The sequence below is a fragment of the Staurois parvus genome, unplaced genomic scaffold (assembly GCF_062004578.1).
Source record: "Staurois parvus isolate SC_StPar_1 unplaced genomic scaffold, SC_StPar_1.0 ptg000656l, whole genome shotgun sequence".
In the NCBI taxonomy this organism is placed as follows: Eukaryota; Metazoa; Chordata; class Amphibia; order Anura; family Ranidae; genus Staurois; species Staurois parvus.
This window is the reverse complement of record NW_028318452.1, coordinates 1,653,704-1,679,453: the sequence shown is the minus strand read 5'-3', so window position 1 is coordinate 1,679,453 and position 25,750 is coordinate 1,653,704. Positions and strand designations below refer to the sequence as shown.

The window sequence follows — 25,750 nt, the reverse complement described above, 5'->3', positions numbered from 1 at the left end:
TGGCTCAGACTGAGATAGAGATAACCAAGTAACACTGTTACATTTGCAGTTACTGTATTCTGTTTCAATCACCTGCAGATCAAGGGATGAGCTTTCAGTTATATCAACCTGACAAGTAAAACAAAAACATCATCATCAAATGAACACTGACTCAAATATACATATTTTTTTTTTCTTTTCAACCACTTGCTCTGTAGAGAATTTACCCCCCCCCCCTTCCTGACCAGGCCATTTTTAAAATCCCAATACATGTACATTGATTTACATGAAAGTTATAGTGTCTGCAAATATCAGTATATATACTGGAATTTTTATTTTCTTTCTTTCCTTTTTCTTTTCGTCTTTGTCTTTTTTCCTTTTTTTCCTTTTCTTTTTATCAGCGACTTGTAGCGGAACTGTGGCGGGCATTCTGACACTGGGTGGGAACTGACTAACTGCCACTGACATCCCCAGTGACACTAATACAGTGATCAGTGCTAATACAAAAGCACTGACACTGTATTAATGACACTGGACAGGAAGGGGTTGACATCTGGGTCAATCAAAAGGTTAACTGTGTGCAGTGTGTTTTTACTGTGTGCACTGTGCTGTGGTTTACTAGGGAGACATGCTGTTTTGTATCCCTCTGCTGGGCAGAGAGATGAAAAACAGCATGTCTATGCTGAAAGGAGAGAGACCTGTGTTGTTTACACACAGGTCTCTCCCCTGTTGGCTTTCCCCGATGATCGCCAAGTACCAGTCGGGACCCAGTGATTGACATCTCCTTGCTGCGGGTAGGGGAGCGCGTACGGTGGAGGGTAAGAGGTTTTTAATTTAGCTGTATTATTCATGCTGTTACCATAACCTACTGCCAAAGAACAACCCAAAATAAATTTGGCTTCTGAAAATTGCAAAGATACCACGTATGTGTATTATTTGATGTTTGTACCCATAGTATAGCCCAGAAACAATAGTGAACATATTGCTTCTTTTTTATTCTACCTACCACGAACACTAAATTTAAAAAAAAAATTTCATCTTAATTGTTTTGTTTTTATTTAAAAAAAAAAAAAAAAAGATCTTCAGCAGATTGTCAGTTTAATACTGACAGACTGAACTACTATGTCACTCCACAGCGGCGTGCTAGTTCATTGAGAGCTATAAGCCGACATCCGCAAAGGATATTGGGATTTGTAGTTCACTCACGCTGATTTAAAAAACTGACTGCTAGTAGGGGAAATTTCTCCATTGGGCAGCAGCTGAATCTGTGGGAACATGTTACATAAACGTCGTCGTCCCCCCCCCAAAACAGTTGGAACAAGTAAGCCTGCTCCAAAAGGTGAACTTAACCTTTTAACACACTGCTTTGTTTACCCTTTCTCTTCTAGCAAGGGGCAAAAAAATACAATGTACTTTTTTTTTTTTCCCTCCAAACACAAAAATCAAAAAAACTTGAGGTAGGCTGAACGGGTGATCAGGAACCAGGGTTTCTGATTGTTATTATGAGGGCCTTGGTGAGAGCCTGCTCTCTGTGCTAGGAGCCTGCTGCACAAACACAATTATGCATATATGTCTCCCCACAGGGTCCACTTCTGTGAGGCATATACTCTGTGTACACTCAGCATGAATGGCTTAAAGGCTAAGTTCACCTTTTGGAGAAAAAATAATAAATGCATATATTTTTGCAGAAAAAAGTGTGCATTTTATTTATTTTCCCCCCAGGAGCCTGCAAAGCATTTCAAGTATGTCTTCCAGCTTTCATGTCCGTACCTCTCTGTATGGGCTTTCTGTCTGAAAACTGGAAGAAGTATCAATGGATTAGGTGGGTACTCTTCAGAGCCCTCAAAGTTCAGTGAGAACTACGAACAAAGTTTCAAAAGGTGGTCTAAGCCTTTTATTCAGCAAAGCAAACCAGTTAAAGATACCCCTTTCCAGCAAATGTATGATTAAAAGCAGCACAGCACTTATGGAGATGTAACAGTACCTAGAATGTTTTTTTTTTCTACCCTTACAGTAGCTTGATGGGTAAACCTTGCCCTCTCCTGCTTTGATTACTATTATACAGGGGTTGGACAAAAATATGGAAACACTACCCGAAAACACTAGCCTGTGTCCACACAAACTGCGGAGGGAACTCCATAAGCAAAACATTCACAGGTTAGCTGCAATTGCAAAACCACTAGTGACAAATATTAACCACTTCTTGACCGCACTATAGTCTGACTGCTACAGCGTGGTCATCTAGTTCTGGGAGGGAGTCATGACGTCTTCCCCAATGCACCCCCAGCCGCGTGCATCCGATGTATCTGTGATCATGGTGTGCTTTTGGACACAGCTGATCACATGTCATAGTAAAATGCCAATCACAGCTGCCGTTTACCACGTGATCAGCTGTGTCCAGTCACAGCTGATCACCATGTAAATACAGTAGACGGTTATCGACAGTACTTTCATCACTCTGTCACAGCATGAGGAAAGTACTGCCGATAGCCAGCAATTGTCAAAGGAGACATCTACACTGATCATCAGGGCACTGATGATCAGTGCAGCCCCAAAGTACCCAGCAGTGCTGCCCATCAGTCAGTGCCCTTCCGTGCTGCTTATCGGTGCCCATCAGTCCAGCATATCAGTGCAGCTTCGTCAAGCACATCAGTGAAATGGGTTTTTTTTTTCAACATTTTTCAGTCTTATTTATGGGCAGCACCCATAAATCGTGGACTATCGATCAATGGAAAACTGTAATATGCTCCACTGAGTCGATGTCAGGAATGGACTGGCCAGCAATAGTGGGACTCACCTGCCTTATGAGCTGCAGTACCAGGGCTGGCCAGCGGGTGCTCCCAGCAATCAGAGACTCAACCTTGCAGCCAGTCAAACACCTGGAACTAATTATACTGGTGTATTTAAGGGACATTCAGACCTGCAGACTCGGCCTTGGTGTGTGTTTCTCCTGGGCCCTGTTTCCTGTTCCTGTTCCTGTCTGATTCTCTGCTGACCCTGCTCTGATCCCTGGCTTGTCTGACCCTTCTCCTGCTCCTGATCCCTGGCTTGTCTGACCATTCTCCTCTGCCTGACCCTCTGTACCACGCTGCCCGCTACCTGCTGAACCTGGCTTGTGACCCCGACCATTCTCCGCTTGCTCCCCCTGTACCTACCTGCCCGATTGATATTGACCCGGCCTGCCTGACGACGCTTGCATTGTATGTACTGTTATCTGTGAGTGGTTGGTTTGGTTTGTTTGCACTGTGTTATGTTTTAGTATTGCACTGCGTTTATGTTTGTATTGTTAGTGTTAATAAATTACATTGTTTATAACATATCTGAAGTCTGCGTTTCCCTGCGTCAGTCACATACCTCTGGTCATACCCGGGAGCCCTGACAGTCGAGCTTCACACTGTTTCCAACCACCAGACGTGTTTATGTGTGGCAAACCCTGTCTCAAGCTTACGACGAGCACCGTCTTCTGTAAATGGTAAAGCATGGTGGTGCCGCTATCATGGTTTTGGGGGGACGCAATATCTTGGTATTCTGAAGGCCCCATCATCACCTTGAAAGGTAGAGTCACTGCCAGTGACTATGTACTGTTGTGGGCTTTTGGAATCATGTCAAAAATATGACTTTTATCAAGACATAATGTTATATAGCCAACAGCTCAGCAGAACCGGATGTTAAGAGTTAATTTTGTCTTGGTTAAACCTTCAAGAATTCTAGTTAAAGAAATGAAGAGAACAGGGAATTAAGACTTTTCCAAGACAATGGGATGTTTGAACTGTCAACAAGGACTATTTGTATATGGAAGTGAGAAGAATGCATCTACAGAAAGTCAAACACATAGGACTCTGACTTGTAAACATTTCAACAATAATGAGACGGGAACTCAACTGTTTGGAAGCTTAACCAAAACCTGTAGAGTGTGATGAACCAACAAACCTCTGAAACTATTACTATCTACTATTGTTCACCAAGGGTGAAAGCATTAACAATTGTTTACTATGAGTCCGATACAAGGGCTAGGCAAACAGAGATTTTTTCCCTACAACAGAGGAAATGTTGATGCTGAAACCAAGGGGTGAAATTCAGGACATTTAAGTTTAAAAGTTCACTGTATATCATTACAAAAATGTACTACAAAAACAGATTATGAATAAGATGTCATAGACTTTAAACACCACTAAATACTCAGCAATGGGAACTATATATCACTAACTTGAGTATTGAGATGATGGGAAGTAAGATGTATTATAAACTAGCATTAGTTACATGTCTTATCAGGAAACAAACAGGATGATACTTCAAGGAGGAATAACCGAATATACACCTATATTCCATGGTCCCTATTTAGAATATCATAGGTATGATCACTGCTATATCTGGATAGAGCCGTATATTTTATTCCTGAAATTACCTGAAGATTCCACCCAAGGTATGAGTCATCTCAAATGCTCACATTGTTCTGTGATACATGACCGCCACCTGGCGGGCAGGTGAGAAATAGCTTATGTACACACATTTCTCAACTAGCCAATCAGGAAGCCTGGTGGGAAGGTATCTTAGAACAATGGACTAGTGGATATAAAAAGCCCATGTGCTGTAACATAAGAAAAAAAAAAACCTCATGAAAAAGAAGAACCCTCATAAGACCTCATGGAAAGACCTGACATCTGAAGAAGATCTCTGCTGAAATAACTACTCTTCCATCTTTTCAAACTTCCTAAAACTTTAAACCTCTAAACTTATAACTTCCTACATTCTCCCCTATTGAATCTCTCACTTGCCTATATATCAGTCTAAAGGCGTTCCACTGCCAGCTAAATCCACGGGAGAGTTGCCTAGTCTGACGTCCGGGTGTGGTGAGATGTTTATTTGATTTGTATTAATTACTTTCTCTGTTGTGTAGAATCATAAAATTACCTTAGTGTATTACAACAATATTGGATAGTTAGATATATGTAGTCAGATACTGTGTTACTGTTAAAAAAAATTGTTTATTGCCATATTATAAATTTTTCCATATTTCATAATTTATTGAATATTAATAACCAGAGTATCATATATCAAGGGCTTACTTCTTGCAAGCCTATGGCCACGGCATGTAAGAATATAACCTTTGAGATATTCGAAATTATTAATTATTAATAAATTTAATAAATATCATATCATCTAAATTTGTGATTGATGTAATTAGTTAGAGACATTATTAGTGTGTCTTACATTGGTAGGATATATTTTTGATTGTGTGTACCAATATTCATTTATCACCAGTCTTTTGTGTTTTGTGTTAATATATATATAATTTTTGTACATAAATAAATTTTTATATTTATCTATTATAAGGCAAATTTTGTGTGTATGGTACGAAATCATATTGGCTAAAAGAATTCAAGGTATAATAATAAGTGGTGATCAAATTATCAAGGTGTCCAAATTATTGGTTTACTAAATATTTGCCGTATTTTAACGGCTGGAGGCACTGTAATATTTCATCTAAGGGAAAGGGACACGCCCTTTATAAATAATATATATCCTTACATAAACCACCACAACATAAATTTGGAGGCGCTGCTGAGAGCCATAGAAATCGTACCATAACACAAAACGCACTGGTGATTGTATATTTGTACACTTTATCAAACATATATTTTGTATCAAAATGGCATCCAGTAATCACGGATCCACCTCTTCCAAGCATAACGAGGAAAATATGGCGGCTCAAGGCATTGAGCAGGAAGTTATGAAGCCAGCTCGGAAAGCTGCCGGTGCTTGGCAGAAGTATGTTGAAAATGAAGTAATAAATTATCTCCGCAAGAAATTGAATTTGGGGGATAGCAATAATGAATTTGTGGATGAAGAGACAGAGCAGGCCATGGGCACCTTTGAGGACCTGTTTAACCAAAAGGGCCAGGTTGTTGGGTTTTTAATGGCATTTGCTGGAGCAGAAAGTGATAGGGGCCGTGACAGACTTCTCCTAGAAGCTTGGCCCATGTTATGGTTCATGACCGCTGGAGCTGCCCAGCAGACCAGGATTCTAAGGGAAGAGTTGTCAGAGGCCCGCCTCTTGTTAGAAAGCAAAAATCAGGACATTGAGTCTTTGAAAGGGAAGCTTGGTCATGCCGGTGTTCGTTTAGACGAATCCGAGAAACATTATGATAGATTGGTCGGAGACTTTCGAAGTGCTCAGGACCTATATGAAAGAAACTTTCAGGAATTAAAACAACTTCAAGAGAAGTATCAGGACTTAAAAGATGAGGTGAAGTACTTCAGATCAGAGAGGTTATCTCCTGTCAAAATTAAAGTTCACCCAGGGGATAAGCATGACCAGTCAGAACTTACCTTGATAAAATCTGAGCAGAAAACTCTGGAGGAGCAGATTATAAGGTTGACGGCCCAAATAAATTCTGGGGTCCAAAGACGGACTAACCCAGTCAAGCCAGAGGCTGATGAGCGGAGATACCCGCATCACAGCGAAGTATCTGATAGTGAGTCAGGGTCAGAATATAGGTCACCTCCTAAGCTTTCAAGATACACTCCAGAGCGCTCTGAAGAAAGATATGAGGTTTCATATAGGCAGGAAGGGAAATCCCAGGGGTCATTCAGGAGATATGACACCCCAAAGGTCATTAAGTTCCTGAAGGACACTGTTCCTATGTTTTCTAAGAAAGGGTCCCTTGAAATCACCGAACACATGAAAACATATGAACAGACGTTAGAGATTCTGGGCATTAGAGATGACCACACCAAAATAGAATTGCTGCCATGGGTGTTTGAGGAGAAATACCGGCAATTCTTTGAGACCTTGAGGGCCTATTCCAATCAGTCCTGGAGAGAGGTTAAACATAAGTGCCACATGGAATTTGGGCCTTATAAAACCGTAACCTCTGCCAAGGCTGCGGCCTACAATTTAAAGTGTGGTCCTCACCAAAGCCCTGCAGAATTTCTGGCTGTCCTCAGAAATGCCTATTTCCTGGCTGAAAAGGATCCCAATCCTAACCAGCCAGAATTCAGGACACTATTCTATGAAGCATTACCTGCTTACATAAAATTGGGACTTGCAAAGGATTACAGAAAGGGATGCTCTCTTGATTGGTTGGTGAGAGAGAGTGACTATTTATTCTCGATCCAACAGTCCAGTGAGGGCGGGATAAAAAGAGAACCTAAAAATAGCCCCAAGATAGTAGCAGCCACTACCGTTTCCCCTCCAAATCCAAATTTGCAGGCAGAGAAGAAATCATATGCGGAAGTAGTCCGTGGGGGTAAAACCAATGGTTCCCCTAGATTTGTACCTCAAACCCAGCAAGTGAAGGAGGTCCAAAACTTTGCACCCCAAAACCAGTGGGTGAGAAAGGATAGACAAAAGCCAGGGAACTACGGTAGTGGAAGTGAGAAGAATAAAAAGTATGGTAAGGGTCAGTACAGTGATGAAAATCAAAGGAGGCAATGGTATCCTCAGAGGTTCTATTATCCTCGCCAAAACCAACATGGGAATTTTTATGGGAACCCCAATTTCAACAGGAACCATAATTACAATAAGAATCCCAATTTTAATAAAAACTCCGATTTCCAAAGATTTCCTCCACGCCAAGAACACCCTCAGGCTCAAAGGGGGGATACAGTACCCCAGGCTCCCTTTAATAACAGGGAGACCCCAAAACCTCAGAGAGAACAATGGCGTCGGGACCAGAGCAGTAGTTCTGACTCTGAGTCTCATTACCAGTCTCGTCCAAAATACAAGCGCAAGTATAGGAAAAGGGAGAATCAACAGAATGACTCCTCTGAGCGTATTGGACAAATAGAGGCACAGGTCAGCAAAATGGCTGAACAAATGGACAGGCTTGTCACTCAATTTCCATCCAATCCTTTTTTAGGAGCAGCTCCTGTGACCAACCAAGGGTCACAGAATTAACAGGCAACCAAGCCTTAAACCAACAGGGGAGGACACTGAGTCAAATGACAGGAGATGTGTGCCCCGTCCCTGACACGCCTACTAATGGAGAAGCTAGTTCTCAGGCAAAGGGGGACCATTTGTTGGTTATTAACGATTCTCCTGCTTTTCAGTGTCCATCTATTGCCCCTAATATAGTCGCGGCATCGGAAGTCATCAGGATTGACAAGCCAGACGGAGCACCAACTTCTAGTTGTGCTTCTGTCTTGAGACAGTCCAAGAATCCCACCAGGGAGGATAAGGGTAATGTGTCCACCACATGCGGTGAGATAAGAGCCAGTCACATGTTATTGAAGGGCCCACAGATCTTCAACCACACTAATTTCATGTGTGAGCTGACTGAATCTGATGGGAGATATTATGCCACGGTGCAGGTGCAGGATGCCAGTGATCTTTCGATTGTCGGCTTAATAGACACTGGATCCCAAGCAACCATCATGTCACAGGAACACTTTGACAAAGTGGCGAATGTCATGCCCACCAAGCCGAGACTTAAAAGCTTTGACAGCTCATTGATTGGTGTAGGTGGAGACCCTTTACAGGTCATGGGTACCGCCTGGCTTAAACTGAAACTGGGTAATAAGGAACTGAGACACCCCATCATCATTGCCAGCATCTCCCGGCACCACATGATAATTGGGATGGACTTCCTAAAAAGGCTGAACACCATAGTTGACTGTGTGAACCAAGTACTGTGGTCACAGGTAAATACCCCGATTAAATATGGGAAACTTAAAACTCCCCATTCCCGACAACACTGCCACCTGGTGGAAGAAAGGCCTGGATCATTAGAAATCCATTTCAGGAACAGCCAACTTCCTGATGTAACGGTTATCAAACCTGATGACCATAACCCTATCAGAAGAGATGAGGAACACATTTTTAGAATTCCCCAAGATAAAATAAAAGATATTTCCCTCCAAGATGACATCCTTACGATATCTTTTCATCAGGAGGATAAACCAAGAAAAGGGGGAGATCACACCCAATTCTTGACAGGTATTGAAAGGGTTAACAGCGATTTGTTTATCCCCATCCGGATAAATGGTCTTAATAGGTCAAAATATGCCAAACTAGATTTGAGACAGGAACACAGCTTTGTAAGCCATGGGTTGATAAAACACCTGACCGAAATGGAAATGATCCGTTTCTCCACACCTCAGCGTCATTGGATTTCAGACTCCCTTGATGACTCTGATGATCACAATTCAATGGCTAGGTGTCTCTTAAACGTCACTGTAGGAAACAAAACAGCCACCCATGTGTTCCTAGTCTTGGATAATCCCCAAACTAAAATTTATTTTGGCAACGATATATTACATCGCTTTGCAATGCAAGTCGACCTAATTAATGACTGTTTATGGAGTCGACTAAAGGGGGACCCCGAAAAATACCAAAATCTGGACTTAGCTTTAAAATCCCAGCAACAGATGCCTTATGCTGTTAAAGTCCAGGTAGCCCAAAAGATTACAATTCCTAAGGGCATAAATAATTTCATACTCCCCATCCAAGTTAAAAAGGGACATAGACTGAAGGGGTCAGATGCATTAGTATGCCTCTCCCATAAAATGCAGGGGGAGGGACTGAACATTACACACACGCCCCTAGTCAACACACATCAATCCCCGATGTACATTTACGTACATAATCTGTCCAATCAGGACATCGTCTTACCCAAAGAGACCCTTATTGGTCTAGCGGTAGAGACTGAATATTATACCTTTGGGGTTACTAACCAGGTGATTGGACTCATCCCCGATGAATATTTGTCGGAGGAACAATTAATTGAACAAACATTCCATTCATTACCAGAGGGTATTTTCACCATAGAGTCCATTTATCCATTCGATTCTAAAGATGGCACCTGTCGAATCGAAGAGACATCAATTGTCTTTGATCACCCAATCAAAGAACAAGAGTACCCCAAAGAACCTGGATGGCAGGAGAACACACACACACATCACATACCCAATGACCTCACCACGAAACTTGAAGAGGCATATGAGATAGGTCAGCCGGAAAGCTTTCCTGGATTCAAGGAGTTAGTGGAAGAGATGGTGGCCCTCGCCGACGCGTGTGCCAGTGATCTCGACCGACAATTGCTCCGAGAGCTTCTCCTTGAATTCCAAGAGATCTTTGCCAAGGATTCTTACGATTGTGGGACTACTGACCTACACATCGCTAGGATCCAAACAGATCCAGATGCCCCACCAGTATTCGTAAGACAGTATAGGTTACCATTAGCTTCCTATGAATCTCTAGCTGAGATTATCAGGAAGTTACATGAAAGGGGTATAATTAGGCCCATCCACAGCTCCTACAACCACCCGATCCTGGGTATCTTAAAACCCAATGGACAATGGCGTTTGTGCGCTGATCTCCGTCAGCTAAACAAACGTGTGTACATGTCAGGATGGCCTGTCCCATACATAGACCAGTGTCTCGCCCAGCTCCAAGGATCCCAAGTTTTCACAGCTTTAGATTGTGCACAGGGGTATTGGACCATAAAGGTGAGTGAGGAAGACCAATACAAACTGGCCTTCAGTTTTGGGAATCGACAATATTGTTGGGTACGAATGCCTTTCGGATTCATAAATTCCGGACATGAATTTGCTGTGTTCATGCACAAGGCCATGCCAGACGCCTTCGAAAGGGGGACGTTGGCATATGTGGACGATATCCTGATCAAAAGTACAGATATGACCAAACATATTACAGAACTTCGGCATGTCCTGGGCCAATTAAAAGCAGCAGGAGTTAAACTGTCCTTACAAAAAGCCCAGTGGTGTCGCACGAAGGTAAACTTCCTAGGCCATGAAGTTACTGCTGAAGGTTTGAACCCACAAAAGAAGAAAGTTGAGGCGGTTCTGAACTGTAAAGTCCCTACTAACCTTAAAGAATTGAGATCATTCCTAGGTATGGTAAACTACTCGCGTAAGTTTATTGACAATTACGCCGAGATAAGCAAGCCACTGCTTCACCTACTGAAGAAGGATGTCGAATGGTCGTGGGGTAAGAAACAGGAGGACGCCATGAAGGAATTAAAGGAACGTCTCACACAAGCGCCGTGTCTCGGATATCCCGAAGGGGGTAAAAATTTCTATCTAGAGACAGGGTTTACGCAGGTAAGTATGAGTTCTGTTCTTTACCAGAAACGTGATGATGTCAGTAAGGTGATTGCCTATGCCAGTAAAACTTTGTCCCCGGTTGAAGTAAAGTTCAGTGACTGTGAAAAAGCTCTATTGTCCACCGTGTGGGCATTACAGAATTTTCGCAGTTACATTCAGGGAGAGAGAATCATTGTTGAAACGGCACACCAGCCTTTACAGTATTTAAAGAGTGAACGTATCAAGGGAGGAAATGTGTCTAATAGCCGCATCACTGCTTGGACTTTGTCTTTGCAAGGGTGGCCTCTTGAAATTCGGTACAAACAGAACAAGGAAAGTCCAGTAGCCCAGGGCCTAGCCGAGCTCCATGATTGTTCCGCAACTACGCCTGCTATGGAGGCCCCGGACACTGACTTTCTGGAAGAACAACTGTTCTCTCCCTACAAGGTTTATGATGAAGAATACTGTAAACAGCTGCCGTGTGTATATGTGGATGGTTGTGCTTTTCATCACAAGGATGGGGAACAGCTCCAACTAGTGGCAGGTATTGGAATCGTTTGGACCCAAGGTGTCACCCCAATTTCTGTGGGATACAAACTTGGACCAAAAAGCAGTCAGGTTGCTGAACTTACTGCAATTCTTAGAGCAGTTGAGATGGCTATAGAGTTCAACATTAAAGAGTGTGCCATCATAACCGATTCCAATTATGTCAGGAATAGTTTTGTGGAGTATTTTCCTAGGTGGAAGCGAAACAACATGAACAAGAGTAATCACAAACCCGTGAAACATGGTAAGCTCTTTTGTCACATCGATGAACTGGTAAGGTCCAATGATCTCACCCTGCACTTCAAGAAGACCAAAGGCCACTCCAAGGTTCTAGGTGCCGAGAAAGAAGGGAACGATCTGGCCGATTCTCTAGCCAAGGAAGGGGCAATCACCGGTGAACTGATAGACATTGACCAATTTTTAGGTACCGTACAGGTTGAAGCTGTCACCAGGCAACAGGCCAGAACAGCTGGTGATCCGAATGCATTACAGTGGAGTCACGATTCTCCTAGTGAGGATTTAATTACTGCCCAAAAAGAAGACCCAATAATTGGCTTGTTTTATAGTCATATAGAAGATCCCAACCAAAATCCCATAAATAAGGAAGTATATAGTGGGAAGGAGGATTTACGTATCTTAATGAAATCTTAATGAAATCCAAATCCCAATTCTCTTTATACCAGGGATTGTTGATACGAACCTCAAAGGGTGGCGTACAACAATGGGTCGTCCCACTTAAATTTAGAGGTTTGATGCTACAGCATGCCCATGATGCTCCCACTTCCGGTCATCGTGGAGAGAAGATCACGTATGAGATCCTGCGGGATTATGCCTACTGGCCTCATATGTTACGTGATGTGAAGGAATACTGCCAAGGTTGCCTAATATGTCCCCAATTTCAACCTACCAAGCCAACTCACAGAGCACCTCTCCAGAAGAGGGGGATATGTATGCCTTGGTCAGACCTTCAGATGGATTTTATTGGGCCAGTAACAAAATCTTCACGAGGAAATCGGTATATGTTAACAGTTACATGTTTATTCACCAAGTATGTCGAATGTATACCAGCACCAAATAATAACTCCGAGACATGTGCTGCATTGCTAATAAATCATGTATTTTCTCGTTTTGGTTTACCTCAGAGGATAGAGTCTGATAGAGGATCGCACTTCACTAGCGAAGTGATGGCCAAATTGTGGAAAATTTTGGGGGTTAAAAGGAAATTGCATATCGCCTATCGGCCAGCCTCTAGTGGTGGTGTAGAACGATACAATCAGACCATCGTTAACGTCCTTAAGAAATTTGTTAAGGAAACAGGCAAAGATTGGGATGTCAAACTCCCGCTGGTCCTGATGGCGTTGAGGGCTACTCCGAATACAGTTACAAAAATGTCATCTTTTGAACTGATGACAGGTAGACGGATGGTACTGCCCCAGCACTTATTGTATCGCACTACAGATCAAAATCTGATCAATGCTACCACCACACACCAGTACATAGAGGATTTACGTAAACATCTGCAATATGCTTTTGCCTTTGCCCAGCGAAATTTGGAAAGAGCTGCAACTAGTGCTAAGACATACTATGATCTCAAAACCTCCAAGAAGGAATATGAGATTGGTGACAAGGTCTATCTATACAACTTTGCAAGAGACCAGATCAAGGAACGGAAATTCCTTCCATCTTGGAAAGGTCCGTTCTCTATCATTGATAAAATCTCTCCGGTCGCATATAAATTGCAGGTGACACGGTATGGTGAAATCAGTGGTAGATGGGTGCACATTAACCAATTACGTGCTTGCCATCCGAAGTCTCAATTGCAGTTGTTGGAAGACTAAACCCACCAATTCCTATCTGGAGATATTGAGATCATTCTTAAACTTCCTTTAAACATATAATTCATATTTTGCCTTACAGGATCCAATAATATAATTTTATGTATATCCATTACTCAAACTGTTCATTTTAATAATTTAGAAAGGAAGGCCCAGACTATGACCAGACCGGCGATCGGAGGTGTCAATGACCGGACCCTAGAAGGAAGCTATAATGTCCTGTGGGAAAGACCAGATGCCAGAGATCGATCCGGAGACGATAACCTGATGTCCCAGGCCACCAAGGGCCAGTCCAGAGGAAAAGACCCGCCTAGGAGACCGTCTAAGAGACCTGTCGTGCGGAGGACCCATGGACCCCAAGGTGGATGTGTCAGGCCAGGCCGGCCTCATCACAAGACCAGGATCGTCATCGGAAGTGTCCACCAGACGTGTTTATGTGTGGCAAACCCTGTCTCAAGCTTACGACGAGCACCGTCTTCTGTAAATGGTAAAGCATGGTGGTGCCGCTATCATGGTTTTGGGGGGACGCAATATCTTGGTATTCTGAAGGCCCCATCATCACCTTGAAAGGTAGAGTCACTGCCAGTGACTATGTACTGTTGTGGGCTTTTGGAATCATGTCAAAAATATGACTTTTATCAAGACATAATGTTATATAGCCAACAGCTCAGCAGAACCGGATGTTAAGAGTTAATTTTGTCTTGGTTAAACCTTCAAGAATTCTAGTTAAAGAAATGAAGAGAACAGGGAATTAAGACTTTTCCAAGACAATGGGATGTTTGAACTGTCAACAAGGACTATTTGTATATGGAAGTGAGAAGAATGCATCTACAGAAAGTCAAACACATAGGACTCTGACTTGTAAACATTTCAACAATAATGAGACGGGAACTCAACTGTTTGGAAGCTTAACCAAAACCTGTAGAGTGTGATGAACCAACAAACCTCTGAAACTATTACTATCTACTATTGTTCACCAAGGGTGAAAGCATTAACAATTGTTTACTATGAGTCCGATACAAGGGCTAGGCAAACAGAGATTTTTTCCCTACAACAGAGGAAATGTTGATGCTGAAACCAAGGGGTGAAATTCAGGACATTTAAGTTTAAAAGTTCACTGTATATCATTACAAAAATGTACTACAAAAACAGATTATGAATAAGATGTCATAGACTTTAAACACCACTAAATACTCAGCAATGGGAACTATATATCACTAACTTGAGTATTGAGATGATGGGAAGTAAGATGTATTATAAACTAGCATTAGTTACATGTCTTATCAGGAAACAAACAGGATGATACTTCAAGGAGGAATAACCGAATATACACCTATATTCCATGGTCCCTATTTAGAATATCATAGGTATGATCACTGCTATATCTGGATAGAGCCGTATATTTTATTCCTGAAATTACCTGAAGATTCCACCCAAGGTATGAGTCATCTCAAATGCTCACATTGTTCTGTGATACATGACCGCCACCTGGCGGGCAGGTGAGAAATAGCTTATGTACACACATTTCTCAACTAGCCAATCAGGAAGCCTGGTGGGAAGGTATCTTAGAACAATGGACTAGTGGATATAAAAAGCCCATGTGCTGTAACATAAGAAAAAAAAAAACCTCATGAAAAAGAAGAACCCTCATAAGACCTCATGGAAAGACCTGACATCTGAAGAAGATCTCTGCTGAAATAACTACTCTTCCATCTTTTCAAACTTCCTAAAACTTTAAACCTCTAAACTTATAACTTCCTACATTCTCCCCTATTGAATCTCTCACTTGCCTATATATCAGTCTAAAGGCGTTCCACTGCCAGCTAAATCCACGGGAGAGTTGCCTAGTCTGACGTCCGGGTGTGGTGAGATGTTTATTTGATTTGTATTAATTACTTTCTCTGTTGTGTAGAATCATAAAATTACCTTAGTGTATTACAACAATATTGGATAGTTAGATATATGTAGTCAGATACTGTGTTACTGTTAAAAAAAATTGTTTATTGCCATATTATAAATTTTTCCATATTTCATAATTTATTGAATATTAATAACCAGAGTATCATATATCAAGGGCTTACTTCTTGCAAGCCTATGGCCACGGCATGTAAGAATATAACCTTTGAGATATTCGAAATTATTAATTATTAATAAATTTAATAAATATCATATCATCTAAATTTGTGATTGATGTAATTAGTTAGAGACATTATTAGTGTGTCTTACATTGGTAGGATATATTTTTGATTGTGTGTACCAATATTCATTTATCACCAGTCTTTTGTGTTTTGTGTTAATATATATATAATTTTTGTACATAAATAAATTTTTATATTTATCTATTATAAGGCAAATTTTGTGTGTATGGTACGAAATCATATTGGCTAAAAGAATTCAAGGTATAATAATAAGTGGTGATCAAATTATCAAGGTGTCCAAATTATTGGTTTACTAAATATTTGCCGTATTTTAACGGCTGGAGGCACTGTAATATTTCATCTAAGGGAAAGGGACACGCCCTTTATAAATAATATATATCCTTACATAAACCACCACAACAGTACAAATTGATTCCCAAAGACCACACCATTTACCAAAGCAATAATGATCTATTTCACACAGCTGGTATTGTCAAATCATAGTTTGACAAGCATGCAGATGAAGTCTCCCATATTCCCCGGATACCGCAGTCACCAGACCTCAATATCATAGAGCCCTATAGTCAATTTTGGAAACAAGTTTCGGGCTAGTTTTCTGCCTCTGGCATCCCTCCGAGAACTACAATGGTTTTTGCATGAAGAGTGGTATCTGATTTCATTATCCACCATCCAAGACTTATATTTGTCAATTCCCAGGATATTTCAGGCTGTCTTGGATGCCAAAGGCGGTCCCACACCATATTGGGTAGCGATTTCGTTCAACACCTGTAGTATCTTTAGGGGGAAGAGTTAGGGAACAGAAAAAGCTGTTCAACAAAGACACTGTAAAATAGGTGAAAAAGTGGGCTTAGGCCAATATATATTGTAGCATTTACTGACACTTGACTTTTCTCACACTGCTTGAAAGATATGGTTGCCTGAGTGTAGGTCTGCTTTAAGTGTAAGTTCACTTTTTCACAAAAAAATGGAAAGGTGGACTAATACTAATGGTCCCAAATGCATTTACTTCCGTGGATAATTGGCTTTTAATGCCCATACAGCTGGTGCAATGGTCCGAGGGTTTGAAAGACGCTCTCTTCTTCCCTTCTTTCCTTAGGGATGCTGAATCGGATGATTCCAGTTTGTCAAAGTGGACATGTGCCAGCATTTGCCAATCAGAATCACTCTGATTCGATTGAGGACTAGTGGGGGAGCATAATGGTGTAGCGTGTTCACCTTTTTTTTTTTTAACATTTTTTGTGAAAAAATAAAATTCCCCTTTTAGGGAATGGACCTACTGCAAAAAAATAAATACAAGCAATTTCTCTTTCGATAAATATTAAATGCATAGTTTGCATTTACAATTGTATTTGTGTTTTTTGTTTTTTTGGTAGCCCTGAAAGAAAAGGGCACTGCGCTGATGGCAGAGCTTCTATCCGTCGTAGATGAACTACGATTCCAGAAAGAACCAAAAGAACAGAAATTAAAAAAAAAATTCAAGCATGTAAAAAGGGAAACAGATGCTGCCTTCATTTTGCAGAATATATTTCAGGTATGAAAGCTTCCTGCATACTTTTGGTATTTCCTGTGACGAATATAACCATGGGTTGGTGAAAGGTGGGGAGATTGCTCCACTAACAAGTGTAACAAGAAGTATTATGAAAGTTCTGACAATCATTTACCAAAGCACAAACAAATTGGTTAAGTAAAACGGCAAACAAAAAAGATTGCCATTGAGGAAGACTAGGCCTTATTTATTTCAACACAGCATTAAAAAATGATTCAGGTAAAATGAGCCCCATTCTGAGTTGGTTAACAGCTTCCCATCCACCCTATAGCAGTAATACTGCTACAGGGCGGCACGAGTGCGCAAAATCAGGTGTATATATGTGATTTTGCATTTCCGGGTAGGGGGCATGCGTGAGCCCTACTCGTGCCGCTATTCGCCAGTCGCCAGGTCCCGGCCGCTGATTACTCGCCGGCACCCGGTGATCGAGGAGCATTACAGACAGAGGGAGAGAACAGTAAGTAAACAATACAGTTCTCTCCCCTTTCAGCTCCTGCACACTGTTATGCATGGCTTTGCATAGCAGAGCCATGCAAAGCAGTGTGCTTACAGTAAAGCACACACACGCAACACGCAGTTAAACAGCACAAAGTTAACCCTTTGATCGGCTCACATGTTAATCCTTTCCTGCCCATTACCGACAATCACCGACTGGGAGGAAGACTGTTTTGTGCACAGGACAGCCATCCTGATCAGTGTACACCCTGTTCCAAATTATTATGCAAATTATATTTTTCTCATTTACCTAAATAATTGATGTAAATAACAGTCAGCATAATTCTCATGTTATCAACTATTAAGAGTACAATTCAGATTTTATTGAACAAACCTCCTAATGATAACAGTATTTTTTTAAACATAAACTTACAATGCACTATTCCAAATTATTACGCACAGTAAGTTTCAAAACACTTTATAGGTTGTAAAGAACTGAAAATTGTCATTTGTTGTGTTTGCAGCATATTTACTGAAATCAAAAGCTATTTCAATCAAACTTTCAACAACATTTTAACTTTTTAAACATTTTAACAAGTCACGTTACATTGTAACATAGGACCCCTTATTTGATAGCAGCTTCACAAGTCTTGCATCCATTAAACTTTTGAGTTTTTGGACAGTTTCTGCTTGAATTTGTTTGCAAGATTTCAGAATTGCCTCCCAGAGCTGATGTTTGGATGTAAACTGCCTCCCACCCTCATAGATCTTTTGCTTGCGAATGCTCCAAAGGTTTTCAATAGGATTGAGGTCAGGGGAGGATGGAGGCCACACCATGACTTTCTCTCCTTTTTATCCCCATAGCAGCCATTGATGCAGAGGTATTCTTTGCAGCATGAGATGGTGCATTGTCATGCATGAAGATGATTTTATTACGGAAAGCATAGTTCTTCCTTCTGTACCAGGGAAGAAAGTGGTCAGTCATAAACTCCACATACTTTGCAGAGGTCATCTTTACATCTTCAGGGACCCTAAAGGGGCCGACCAGCTCTTTTCCCATGATTTCGGCCCGAAAACATGACTCCACCAGTGCCTTGCTGACGTCGCAGCCTTGTTGGAACAGGGTGGCCATCCACCAACCATCTATTACTCCATCCATCTGGACCATCCAGGGTTGCACGGCACTCATCAGTGAACAGAACTGTTTGAAAATTAGTCTTCATGTATTTTTCTGCCCAATGCAGCCGTTTCTGCTTGTGAGCATTGGTTAGTGGTGGCTGAATAGAAGGTTTATGCACAGTTGCAAGACTCTGGAGGACTCTACACCTTGATGTCCGTGGGACTCCAGAGGCACCAGCAGCTTCAAATATCTGTTTGCTGCTATGTAATGGTATTTTAGCAGCTGCTCTCATGATCCGATGCATGGATCTGGCAGAAATCTTCCTCAATGTGCCTTTATCTGAACGAACCCGTCTGTGCTCTGAATCAGCCACAAATCTCTTAATAGTGCGATGATCACGCTTAAGTTTTCGTGAAATATCTAATGTTTTCATACCTCGTCCAAGGCATTGAACTATTTCACTCTTTTCGGCAGCAGAGAGATCCTTTTTCTTCCACATATTGCTTGAAAATTGTGCTCTGCTTAATAATGTGGAACACCCTCCTTTAGTAGTTTTTTCCTTAAATTGGGCTCACCTGCCAATCTAATTATCACAGGTGTCCGAGATTGTTTTCAGTGATCAAAAGAGCCCTGACACACAATGCCATCCATGAGTTACACTGAAAAACAAAATATTTAATCTTTGTGACACTTAAATAGAATTTGCATAATAATTTGGAACAGGGTGTACTTACAGTGAAGCCCACACCCCTGACCCCTAGTAACACTCCCTACACACAGTTAACCCTTTGATCACCCCTCATCTTAACCCCTTCCTACACAGTGTCATTAGTACAGTGTCAGTGCTGTTTTTTTAGCACTGATCACTGTATTGGTGTCACTGGGGATGTCCGTGACACCAAGTCACTTCCCCCAGTGTCAGAATACCCGCCGCAGTCCTGCAATAAGTCGCTGATCGTCACCATTACTAGTAAAAATAAAAATCCCAGTAGTTATACCACCATGTAAACGCTATAACTTTCACGTAAACCAATTCATTTACGCGTGTTGGGATTTTTTTTTTTAGCAAAAATTTAGCTAAATTTGATTCTTTAAATTTATTACTGGACATGTTTAATAGCAAAAAGTCAAAAATATTGTTTTTTTTTCTCCAAATTGGTGCTTTTTTTTTTTTTTTTTTTTTTTCTTCTCAATAGCGCAAAGATTGAACACACAGGCAATCCAATACCACCGAAAGAAAGCTCTATTCGGGGGGGTGGGGGCATAAATTTAATTCTGGTGCAGCATTGCATGACCGTGCAATTGTCAGTTAAAGTACCGCAGCGCCATAACGCAAAAAATGGCCTGGTCAGGAAGGGGGATGAATCCTCTGGAGGGCAAGTGGTTAAAGAACACCTTAGGTATGCGACTGCCAAAGAGGCTAGCAACTGATTCTTCATTTAACCGTTTCCCGACCGCCTTATAGCAGAACTACTGCTACAGGGTGGCAAGGCTGCGCAAAACCGCGTGTTTGTGTGTGTATATATATAAAATTTAGTATTTCTGGGTAGGGGGTGCGAGCACCGCCTTAACCACACCGCCATTGGTGGCTACAGCTGTCGATCACCAGGTCCTGGCCGGAGATTCCCCATCAGCAATCGTCGAACACTGACTGGGAGAGGTCGTTAAGTAAACAATACAGATCTCTCCCCTGTCAGCACCAGCATGGTGCTTTGTATTGCTCTGAGCAAGCAGAACAATACAAAGCAGCATGCTTACACAGTAAAACAAACACAGGCCACATAGTAAGACAGCACACCCTTAACCCTTTGATCACCCCAGATGTTAACCCCTTCCTGCTTAGTTTCATTAGTACAGTGTCAGTATTTTTATTAGCACTGATCACTGTATTAGTGTCACTAGGGATGTCAGTGGCTGTTAATCAGTTCCCTCCCAGTGTCAGAATGCCCCCCCCCCCCCCCTGCAGTCCCGCTGTAAGTCGCTGATCGCCGCCATCACTAGTATACCCAAAAAAATTCCAGTACATTTGTAAATGCTATAACTTTCATGTAAACCAATTAATTTACACGTATTGGGATTTTTTTTTAGCAAAGACCTGTAGCAGAATACATTTTGGCCTAAATTTTTGACATTTGATATTTTTTACTGGATATGTTTTATACCAAAAAGTCAAAAATGTTTTTTTTTTTTTTCAAAATTGTCGGTGTTTTTTTGTTCATAGCGCAAAAAATAAAAATTGCGGAGGCGATCAATTACTACTGAAAGAAAGCTCTATTTGTGGGGGGGGGGGGAGACATATAAATTTAATTTGGGTGCAGTGTTCCATGACTGTGCAATTGTCAAAGTAACGCAGCGCCGTATCGCAGAAAATGGCCTGGTCAGGAAGGGGGGTAAATCTTCTGGAGGGCAAGTGGTTAAAAAAATAAATATATCCATCTTGTATATCTATTTATTTATTTTTTACACACACACACACTGCCATTTTTGTTTGCCATTGAATGCTGGTGTCATTGGCACATGTACACACTACTAAAAACAATAGGTGTTTCTTCTTAAACCCAAAAAACAATGTCCGCAATATATTCTGAATGCTGTCTTCACAGAATCCTAGGGTGAAAAGTATACTATAGCACCACTTGAGGTATTTTTTAAGTGAGTGGGAGGTTTCATTTTTGGACTTTCAGTTACGCTTAACTCAACTGATAAGCCATAAAGGTTTTTAAAGAATTGCTTATTGATGTTTTGAGCCCGTTCTTAAAATCGTGATGTGCTCTAGGAGACATTGCACAGAGCAGGTAAGTATGAGGTTTTTTTTGTTTTTGTTTTTTCTTTTGCTTTTCTTATATTGTACCTTTTACAATCACTTTTAATGTGAATATTTTTTTTTTTTTAACAGAAAATATAGGTTTAATAAACAGTTGCACACGTCATTGGAAATAAAAGAGCAGCTACAAGCTTCTCCTCGCAGCCCCCGCAACCTGGCTGCGTAATTTATTCACAGAGCTCTGTGAATGGGAGAACTACAACTACCATCAGCCATTGCGGCTGACAGTTTGTAGTTCTCAAACTACCAAGGCACTGATGAGTGCTACACTGACAGTCTGCAGGAGCCTGAGATTGCACCTACGATCTGCTGATCACTGTGGGCGCAATGGTTTACTGACTCCTAATTAAAAAAATAATCACTTTTTTTTTTTTTTTTTTTTTTTTGTTAAACTGCAAAAAGATGTGCATGTACATTTATGTTTTAACGGTGAACTTATCCTTTAAGCCAAGAATATGGATTTTAACTGTTCCCGCCCGGCCAATAGCACAAAGGCGGCCGGGGGAGCAGCTCATCCCTCCGGGTGGACGCCATATGGTAACATTGTACTACTTTGGTCATAGCAAAATATGAAAAAAAAATCTTAGTATGAAAAAAAAGTTTTAATTTTTTATTACATTTTTTCTCTTTGTCACCAGTCAGTGTACCTGATCACTGCCATGCCAGTTATATGATGACGCTGTACTGCACTGGTGACAGTATGTAAAAAAAAAAATAATAATAATAGTGAAAATAATTTTTTTCATTTTGCGAAAAATTATAACAAAAAAATTACAACTTCAAAAAACTCGCCATGCCTCTTATGAAATACGTTAAACTGTCTACTTTGCAAAAAGGGAAAATTAGATTGGCTGTCAGTACTTCAGGATTGATAAATTTTCAGATATATCCCATAGTTTGTGAACTCTGTAACTTTTATACAAACTAAATAATACATCCTAATTTGGGTTATTTTCAGCAAAGACATGTAGCAGAATACATCTTGGCCTAAATTTATGAAGAACAATTATTTATTTGCAAACTTTTATGACAGAAACAAAGAAAAATGTGGGGGTTTTTTCAAAATTTTCAGTCTTTTTTTGTTAATTTTAGCAAAAAATTAAAATCCCAGTGTTGCTTAAATACCACCAAAAGAAATCTCTAGTTGTGTGAAGAAAATGATAACATTTTAATTTGGGTACAGTGTTGTATGACGGCGCAATTGTCATTGAAAGTGTGAGAGCGCTGAAACCAGAAAAATGGCCTGGGCAAGAAGAGGGTAAAAGTGCCCTGTATGGAAGCGGTTAAAGTGTGCGTATGGGGAAAACAAAATTTGGTCTGGTAGTGAAAGGGTTAAAGGAAAAGTGCACTTTAACAAGTTCCCACCCAGCCTATAGCATATTGACGGCAGGGTGGGACTCTCCTCCTTCTGGGTGGATGTCATATGATGTCCTCCTGGTCACACCATTCATGCACACCGATTGGTGGCGAGCTTTGTCCCTCGGACACAGTGCATCATCAATTGTGGTAAAGAGACAATGACATTGGCTCTTTACCATGTAATCAGAGAAAATGTACTTTTTACTTTTTTGTTTCCTTGACCTAAATCAACCCGCCCTCCCCCTCCACAGATGCATACTTGCTTACCTCGATCCAATGGTTGCAACCTCCAGTGGTTTTTTACATTCTGCCTGTGCCTGCAGATTACAGCCACTTCTCGGTTGTCCACATCAGTGCTTGCCTGATATGCACACTTCCTATCAGATGGGCAGCAGTAGGGCTCTTTTAGAAGCGGGAAAAGGATGATGTCCTCACAGGGGAACATTGAGGGACTGGGGATCTCAAGATGGGAAACGCTGGATTAGCGGTCCCCCACCTGGAACCAGCAAGGGACCTGGATGCGGGGATGTAGGTGAATATATCTGAATTCACAAAGTAAGGGAGAGAGCCTAAAAAGGATTGGTTGCCAATGATTGGAAGGGCAGCCAGAGTGGGGCTTTCATATAAAATCACTTGCGCTTTAATTTTGATGTTTTATTTCATTTATCATAGCAGTGTGATATTCTAATATTTATGACAAATAATTTGACTATATTTCTGGTTATTGTTTTTTCATTTTTTCCAGAGGCTCATTCACGCCAGTCGTGTAAATTGGGTAGATGATCCAAAACTAAGAGAAGCTGTCATCAAAGCGGGAAAGGACTTCCACAGTTTTTAGTATTATTTTTTTTATCCACTTTTCTCTTTTAGTTTTTTTTTTTTTTTTTTTTTTTAATCAACATTTTTTTTGTTTTATTTACCGTTTATTTTTATTGAAATGTACATTTTATTTAAAATCAAACATTTTGTGCATACCAAATAATTTGTTTCTGCAAGTATAAATATGTAATGAAATCATTGTTACAGAATAAGTGCATATTTACAGCCTGTATTCCCCCATCCAGTGAAATTGTTAATGGAGCTACTAAATGAGGTAACACGTATTTGTAAGATTCTAGGAATGGGGGAAAAATGTGTATATGTATGTTTGAATACCACTAATGCCTGTGTAAACACAGGTCTCTCTCCTGTCAGCATGGACATGCTGTGTTGTATCTCTGCATAGCAGAGAGGTACAAAACCGCATGTCTCCAGAGTAAAACGCACACAGTTAACCCCCTTCCTGCCCAGTGTCATCAGTACAGTGTCAGTGCTTTTTAATAGCACTGATCACTGTATTGGTGTCACTGGGGATGTCATTGGCAGTTAGTCGTCGTAATCCCCCCCCCCAGTGTCAGAATGCCCGCCACACTAATCGCTGCTAATACTAGTATTATAAAATTTTAAATTCCATTATATATACCGCCATTTGTAGACCCTATAACTTTCACATAAGCCAATTATTTAATTGTATTGGTATTTTTTTTTTTTTTATTTTTTTTTTTTAGCAAAGACATATAGCAGAATACATTGTGACCTAAATTTTTGACGATATGTGTTTTTTTTTTTTTAATTTATTAAATACGTTGTATAGCAAAAAGTCAAAAATATTGTTTGTTTTTTGTTTTTCAAAATGGTCTTTTTTTTTTTTTTGTTTTGTTTTGTTTATAGCGCAAAAAAATAAACTTAGAGGTGATCAAATACCACCAAAAGAAAACTCTATTTGTAGGAAAAAAATTACATAAATTTCATTTATGTACAGCGTTGCATGACTGCGCAATTGTCAGTTAAACTAGTGCAGCGCTGTATTGCAAAAAATGGCCTGGTCAAGAAGGAGGAGTAAATCCTCTGGAGGGCAAGTGGTTAAGGCATGCTGAGATGCGATATAATAATACTAGAGCAAATACCCAGCCTTATGAGTGTTGCAGATGCGATTCCACGCAGCCTTCTCTGTCTTCTGCTGGAAGAAGTGACATATTGCATTCCTTCTTGTTTGTGGGAAGTTGAGCTCCAGCTTTCTGCAGCAGCCCCATTATTTTTTATAAAGATGGTTGATGTATGTTTAACTATTTGTATTGATTTTATTAACAAGCAGCAAAACTGATTGGTTTTATAGCTCTTAGTAAGAGGATCAACTATTAGAAGAACATGATTTAGTAACGTAGTAGTTTAACTGTGAATGGTAGCACTGCTGTATATATTGTATTCAAACAGCTAAGAAAAATAAAACATAAAAAGACACATTTATTTGTGTTTTTCTCATTGTCCGCTTCATGTTTTAATACCACTCAGTAAAGTTTTGGAAAAAAGATGCGTAAGGTCTCTGTGAACTGATGTAGTGAACACAGACCTCAGACTGTTAAATGGGGATTTGCATTTACAGGAATCCTTGGTCATTAAGGATAAATTCTTTTCAGGCAACAAACCTAATCTGAAGGTATCGAGCATGTGGGAGTTTTACACATTTTTTGGGTTAGTGCTCAGCCTATAGACAGGTTAGGGTTTTGCATTCTTCTCTATTCTACCAAAGATATTACTCAGGTGTGCATTTCATAAACTTCGGTCAGGATCACACTGGTGCACTGTGGTTTGGTCACAGCACAAATGTATGTGCAGGTTTCTGTGCATTTTAGCTGCAGTGCCATTGATTTCTGTTTGGTTGCGTGTTTTTTTATTTTTTTACACATTTTCTGAAATGCACCAAAGACGCAGCATGCAAGACTTTTGGTGCTCTCAGAAAACACTGCAAGAACACGTAACCTACTAGAAATCAATGGGACAGTGGGTAAAATGGATGGAACTGACCTTATTGAGCTCTGCAGAGAGTAATTTCAACTCTCTGCCCCCTTTTTCTGAACTCTC

General features: G+C 40.6%; 1 long non-coding RNA gene and 1 pseudogene across 2 annotated transcripts in view; both read left to right on the top strand.

Moving 5' to 3' along the window:
• The window catches only part of LOC149448813 (uncharacterized), a 63,738-nt pseudogene extending 58,432 nt beyond the window's left edge, over window positions 1–5,306 (top strand). Inside the window, exon 13 of the transcript XR_016315485.1 lies at window positions 381–5,306. The product of XR_016315485.1 is annotated as an uncharacterized LOC149448813 (transcript). The remainder of the gene's footprint in view (window positions 1–380) is intronic.
• Window positions 5,307–15,984: 10,678 nt separating this feature from the next.
• LOC149448812 (uncharacterized) lies at window positions 15,985–25,131 on the top strand. The gene is made up of 2 exons (XR_016315490.1): window positions 15,985–17,096; window positions 23,595–25,131. It is a non-coding gene; the product is annotated as an uncharacterized LOC149448812 (long non-coding RNA).
• Window positions 25,132–25,750: the final 619 nt, after the last annotated feature.